Source organism: Cebus imitator, unplaced genomic scaffold, assembly GCF_001604975.1.
Source record: "Cebus imitator isolate Cc_AM_T3 unplaced genomic scaffold, Cebus_imitator-1.0 Scaffold141, whole genome shotgun sequence".
In the NCBI taxonomy this organism is placed as follows: domain Eukaryota; kingdom Metazoa; phylum Chordata; class Mammalia; order Primates; family Cebidae; genus Cebus; species Cebus imitator.
Window position 1 is genome coordinate 3843599 of NW_016107456.1, and position 7319 is coordinate 3850917.

The 7319-nt window shown below is 43.3% G+C and overlaps 1 non-coding gene across 1 annotated transcript; it reads right to left on the bottom strand.

Annotated features, from left to right (window-relative positions):
• Positions 1–3544: 3544 nt before the first annotated feature.
• LOC119473241 lies at positions 3545–3671 on the bottom strand. The gene has a single exon (XR_005202440.1).
• Between the last annotated feature and the right edge of the window lie 3648 nt (positions 3672–7319).

Here is a 7319-nt window from a genome sequence, read left to right on the forward strand (position 1 = left end):
TAGCACTTTAAATAGCAAACTAGCAGAAGGTTTAATAATTACTGTGATTTCAAAGTAGTGTTAGATATTTAAAAATATCTGATTTAGGTAGCAACAGTTAAGTGATATGAAAATATCCATGGATTTTATTGGTGAAAGCCCCAGATTCTGCTACTGCTACTGTAGTTTATTGTCTACATTCAGAATGCAAGAAAATGCTAAATTTCAGACCATTAGTGGAAAAAAAGAGGTAAAGAGGTAACTTCTTTTCCTGCTCAAGTTCATAGATTACTGAATTCTGTCCATAGACCTGTGCATCCCAGGTTAAGAAGCAGGCTAATAAACCCTGCTTCAAAGTCTTGAATGACATGTACTTATTTTTAATTGGACACTGAATGAAAATTCAATTTGTTTTGAGAAATTTTTGAGAAGTTTGAAAGAGTCATTGAGATAATTGGAAGCACCCTGGAGTTGCACAAAACTTGAACTAGGACTTGATATGCTGGTGTCTGATGGATTTATGGATAAATGTTAGTGGAGATATTGATGACCTATAATCCCTTCATCTGAAAAATTTACATTATGTGATGCGGCTCAAAGGTGGGCTTGCCTTTTCCAATGATCAAAAATGGCATTTTAAATTTATTCAACCCAAAAGCACTGGCCTAATGCCAGGGTGAGGATGGAAGAAAAATAAATGAAAGTTAAGAAAAGCTGAAAGAAAACCAACTGTGCACAGCCTTTGGGAAATCCATTTGCAGCCACCAAGAGTCAGCGAGTCCATCTGGAGAAAGCCAACATTTCCACACTATTCAGGACAGAAAAAAATGGATAAGACCCAAGAACAAGACTAATGTTTGAAGAAAAGGCATTTTCAGCATGACCTACAAAGATTTTGATTATGTTAATTACTTTTTGAATAATTTTTCACTGGCACTGTAAAACCTTCTACTCACAGAAGGGTTTCCCTCTGTGTTCTCTTTAGGGATGTGAAGGCAGACATTGACTGTTGGTTGCATGCCAGTGCTGTCAGAGTGGAGTGTTCCCTGAGAGGGCAGGGGCCGGGAATCCTTTTGTATTTCTATGTAACTCACAGGTGACAGGCTCTTGGAATGGATCCCCTTTGGGGATCAGACCCAGTAGGGATGAAAGCCTTCTGGTGAGGTTCAGAAACACTCTTGTTAGAAGTTTTTGTTTGTTTGTTTTTTTAAAATATGGGGTCTTGCTTTGTCACCCAGGCTGGAGTACATTGGCATGATCACAGCTCACAGCAGCCTCGAACTCCTGGGCTCAAGCAATCTTCTTACCTCGGCCTCCCAAGTAGCTGGGACTGCAGCGATGTGACACTGATGTGGTTTGGATCTGTGTCCCCACCCAAATCTCATGTTGAATTGTAATCCAATGTTGGAGGTGGAGTGTTGTGGGAGGTGATTGGATTGTGGAAGTAAATTTCTTCTTTGGTGCTGTTCTTATGATAGTTCTTCTGAGAGCTGGTCATTTAAAAGTGTGTGGCACCTCCCTGTTCTCTTTCACTTCTGCTCCAGCCACATAAGAAGTGCCTGCTTTCTGTTCACCTTCTGCCATGATTGTATGTTTCCTGAGGCCTCCCCAGAAGCCCAGCAGGTGCCAGCATCATGCTTCCTGTACAGCCTGTGGAACCATGAGTCAATTAAACCTCTTTGCTTTATAAGTTGCCCAGGCTCAGGCATTCATTCATTCATTCATTCATTTATCTCTCTCTTTTTCTTCCTTCCTTCCTTTTTTCTTTCTCTTCTTTCTCTCCTTCCTTCCTCCCTTCCTCCCTCCCTCCCTTCCTCCCTCCCTCTCTCTCTCTCTTTCTCTTTCTTTCTTTCTTCTTTTTTTTTTGAGTTTCACTCTTGTTGCCTAGGCTGGAGTGCAATGGCACGATCTTGGCTCACTGCAATCTCCACCTCCCAGATTCAAGCAATTCTCCTGCCTCAGCCTCCTAAGTAGCTGAGATTACAGGTGTCTGCTACCATGCCTGGCTAATTTTTTGTGTTTTTAATAGAGATAGGGTTTTACCATGTTGGCCAGGCTGGTTGCTAACTCCTGACCTCAGGGGTGATCACCCGCGTTGGCATCCCAAAGTGTTGGGATTACAGGTGTGAGCCATCACACTTGGCCTCAGGCATTTCTTTATAGTAGTGCAAAAATGGACTAATACAGCCACCATGGACTAATACAGCGTCTTATCAGAAGTTTGACAATGCGAAGGTAAGAGGGAAAGTTCTGCCTTGCTTGGCTGTGGCAGACCTGCTGCTTCAAAGTCTACTTGACTATGGCCAATTAACATCTGAGTCACAGGAAACTTCTTGATAACCCAAGGAATAGAAGCGAGGAGCCCTTTGGGACATGAGGCAGAAACACACAGCCCTGGTATAGGGCTGAGCCCACCACAGAGAGCCCAGGGAGAGATGTGCTTGGTGTTGGATGGGGCACTGAAGGGAGTATGTTCCCTTTGAAAGTTGGGTTATAACTTAAATACAGCGTGTTCAAGATGAAATTCAGAATCTCTCCCTGTTCCTTTGTCTTCTCCAAGGGAGTAGTGAAGCCAGAATCTTAGCTGTGATCTTCCTCCTTAATCCCCATGTCCATTCCATCAGCAAATCCTACCTAATTGTCCGTGAAACCTGTCCACATCTTTCTCTCCACATCTGCTACCGTCACTCTTGTCCCAGCCACTGTCTTTCTCCAAGAGTCAAGGACTAGACAAAGGGCTTCTCATTCATTTCCATGACTCACTCTGCCCCCTTTAACGGATTTTCCTGTGAAACTTTCATAAGGAAAGCAGAGAAAATGAATTTTTTGGTAGCCATTATATTTCAATTCTTTAATTGATTCGTTCAGTACGTATTTGTTGAGTACCTACTACGTCCAACAAACTCTGTTTTAGGCCTGGCAAACTGGGGCGTGTAATCAGCCTATCTCTCGTGGTGTTGAGTGTTATCTTGGAACCATCTCCAATTTCCGTGTCTCTGTTCTCCGTAAGTGACAATCATTGGGATTTTTTTTAGACAGAGAATCTACATCAAAGCTTAACCATTTTGTTTTTCATGTGGTGATAAAAATTTCAAACAGAAAGAGGAGTTTGGAAAGCAAAAGACCAAGGACTTGCTATCCAGTACGAACAGATGAGCACATTTAATCCTATTTGCATCAAATCTTTCTCAAAAGATCAGTCAAATGCTACCCTTACTGCTGAAGTTCCCTTTGTGCTTGTCCTGATCCCATTCTCCCGTTCTTCCAGCTGGCCACTCCCCTCAGGTCGATCTATTCTTCCTATGTGTTAATGTCTAAATTACATATGGATATATTTATAATCTCTCTCTTCGAATTTGTGAATTTAAAAGATTAACATAAGTGATATCATGCTATAAATATTCTGCAACTTGCTTTTTAAAATTCAAACATTATGCTTTAGAAAGGAATCTATGCTGATAATATAGATCAGGTGTATCCATTTTAATGGCTGTATACTATTCCAGCCTATGAACACATCACAGTTTGTCTCTGCATTACTCTCTCTCTCTCTCTCTCTCTCTTTTGCTGTTGATAGATAGGTAGGTCTTGCATTTATTTTGCAAACAAGACCTGTTCTATCTAACTTTTCATTAAGGAGGCTAAAAGCAAAGCCAGCTTGACTTCAAGGACTCTGTTTTCTTAGTCTCCAGGTCTCTGTGTTTCTCTATTGAGGGCTATTTAAGTTGGTACTTATTTTTGATGACAGATGATGCTGCAGTAAATATTTTTATTCTTCTCTCTGTGAGCACACACGTGGGATGTTTATATATTTTCAGTCTTTACCAGATACTGGCAAATCACTGTTCAAAGAGGCTAGCTTGTGATGTGCTGGGAAAGCTCTAGAATTGAGAACCAGAAGACTTGGCTGTAGTCCAGTTCTGGTACCAACTCCCAACGTGACCTCGAGCTTTCACTTCCTTCCCTGACTTAAGATGAAGGCCTGGACCAGCAAATCTCTACATTTCCTTCCTCATGAGCTAGTTAAAGAAATGTTTTGTAGAAAGGTCTTCCCTCCTACGAATAAAAGAAATCTCCCCAAGGTGGGGTTGCTGTAAACCCTAAAGAAGGGTTTATTAGATAAGGCAGTTGAACTATTTGAGTTCCTACCAAGTGTTCGGCATGGTTGTATTACACTTGACTGACTCAGGGAAATTAACTTGTCTTCCCAGGACCGCAGAGCTGAGAAGTATCAGAACTTGGACTTGAATCCTGGTCTGAGGGATTCCAAAGCCCAAGTTCTATTATCATACAAGCTGTTTCTGCTTTGCCACAGGGCAAGTTATTTTCCAGCACCTCTATCTGGATTGTTGCAATGGCATTATCCTTGGGAGTCTCAGTGGGCAGACACTGTAGATACCAAGGGGCCCCTGCCCTGTGCAGAGATTAAAGCCCAGGCCCTGCCCCAGAAATTCAGAGCTGAGCCTTTAGACATGAGGAGAGGCTAAAAGAGAGCCCTCCTTTGGGGAGAAGATAAGGAACGAATGAAGCTGACCCAGAGGCTGAGGACATCACAAAGAATGAACTCTGAAGGCATTTATTCTCCAACTACAGCTAATGAACCAGTGAGGAAATGGCATCAATAAGAAGCAAATTAAACATCAGCTCTAGTTAATTCGTAAGCACAGCTGCCTGCCTTCCTGTGTTCAATTTCAGACTCACATTATGAATTGCCTCCCTGGAGAAACCAAACCTCCTCCCCCTGCAAAAAGGCCTTGAGCCAATAAACCAAGTTTTAATGGAGCGGTATCTTTCAATAGAAGGACAGCAACTTATCTCTGGGTCCTAGCTCTGTGGTGACACAAACTCTCTGAGCTGCCCAATCTCACTCAAGGTTAGTAATTAAGGTATAATTGAAATGAAATTAATTGCAATAAACGTGTAATTAGCACAGCCATTGATTAAGGGCATTTGAAACATGGTCTGTGCATAAGACATTGATTGCCATGCTTTCTTTGATAAATGTAATTGCAATGATATCTTTTGTTACTCTAGAAGGTCTTTTCTTGTGTAATGAATTTCTACAGGAAGGACTGGCCTTGAAGCCATCAGACTTCCTGAAAATCAGAGATATAAAGAGTATATTCCAGGCCCCAGTCCTGTTGAGCGTGAACTTTTTGCCCCAGATTTCCAGTAGGATTTGTTTCAAGGTGGCTCCTTAGATTATATGGCACCTTAGTGCAAATGGAAAAAAGACATCCTTTCTGTAGAGAAGACCCAGCCCATGCCAGGATACACACCTTGGCAAGTAGAACACAGGCTGGATTTGAACCCTCACTGTTCAATTTAGTTGGGCCCCTTTGTGAGGTGAACAACTTTTCCGCTATACATAGCAGACTTGGTATCCTTTTCCATGTAGGAGGAGTCAGGAAGGCAAAACCAGGCCTTATTGGTTTGAACTTGCCCAAGAGCAAAGCCTACGGATCTTGTTTCCCCTCCCCACTTTCCCTACCTACTTGACTGATTGGATGCTATGCTGAAATTGACATTTAGAATTCCGGGACTTTTAGCTGTAGCCACATGGAAAAGAGAGTGAGACTGGGCTAGGCGTGGCCTGTTGGAGTGTGGTGTAATTTGGCACAGGATTGGGCAATGGGCAGTTCATCGTCTCAACCACACTATCAGAGGGGGCACAGTGACCTCAGGTCAGTCAGCCTGGTATTCACATGCAGGGGTCAGACATGGCAGGTGGGCAGGACCTGTTAAAGGAGTTGGTGGGCAGCAGTGCTGGAGGTCCCTTGGGTGCTATACTGAGTCTGGGGGTATCGGTAGTGGGGACCAGCTCTGAGTCAGCGGGGGAAGTGTAGTATGCTAGGGAGCATGAACCAGCTCGGCCCTTGCCTGAAGCACGGCTGAGTCCCAGGCTGGGCAACAAAGGGATGGAAGGTGATGTTTGATGCTCAATGGCAGCCATTCCTCAGCTTTCTGGGCTTGAGAAGGAAGAGTCCTGAGTGATCCTGGGGCTTTCCCCGTGTGTGTGTGTGTGTGTGTGTGTGTGTGTGTGTATGTGTGTGTGTGTGTGTAGTACTCTTCATACTGAGGAGTTTGCTCAGTCATGAAACCATTTATTTTTTCATTCATTACTCAGTAAATGTTTAGAGATCCCTTCTATGTGCAGGTGTTATGTTAGCTGTTAGGAATAAGCGGTGACCCAGTCCATGATAACAGAGTTCAGGGTCAAATGGAAAACATAGGCTTTAAATAATCACATGGACTTAGAGACCCCCCCTAAGTTACAAGGTGGGACAAATGCTTCGAAGGTGTGCTGGGCACCTTCTGTTTGCCCCTCCAGATCTATGCTCTACTCTCCTCTTCCCTTCTTTGTGTCCCGGAGGTGATCACCATGGATTGCATCAGCCATTCTGTTCTCTGCCTCAGGTCATACTGAGCCAATGGGGGCCAGGCAGAAAAAAATATAATTGGTGTATTTATTCCGCCGGATCACTGGAGATTGGCTATATCTTTACTGAAGGCCTCAGTTAATCTTGCAAAATTCAGTCTAGATACGGAAAGTCTTTTTCTTCCTGGCCTTAGCTCCTTATGGCCAGCAACCAAGTTGAGCCCCAACAGAGGAGGGAGTGGAACCATGCTGGGCCCTCTGAGGTCCACACAGGGAGCTGTTCCTTCATCCTCATCAGCAGATTTAGAATAAAGTTTGTGCCTCACACATGCTATGGTTTCCATGGTTACTGTAAAGGCATTCTAAATGTAGATGATGCTATAATAAGCTGGAATGATTCTTTTGGGGGAAAAAAGTTTTGACCCTCTTCTTACAATGAATGACTCAATGACCCAACAGGTGTGGTGACTGCACATGTCACTATGGAATGATCCATTTGGGCCATGGGCAGTAGTAAAATGCCTTTAGAGTGCCTCTTGCCACCATCTCAGGCAAAGCTCTTATCCTGCAAATGGAAAAACTGAAGCCCAAAGAAGGGAAGAGACTTTCCCTGAGTTCCCTAGAGAGCTGAAGCCTGAACCAGGACTAGCTGCAGGTCACCAGGGCAGGGTGTTCCTGGGGAACGAGTCCTGAACTTGACATAAGAAAGACATGAATATGCACCTTGCCTTTTAGAGCCTTCTTTTTTAAACCTGTGATATTATTTGTATTAGTTGGTGTAACATATGCTGGTTGCTGTAACAAACAACTCCAAAATCTCAATGGCTTTTCAAGAGTAAAAGTTTTGTTTCTTGCTTGGGCATTTGATGGATGACCTTCCATGCTGGGACCCAGGTTCCTTGCAACTTTTAGTTGTACCGTCTCTAAAGATCTTGAAGTCATTCAGTAGATCATCTTGCAT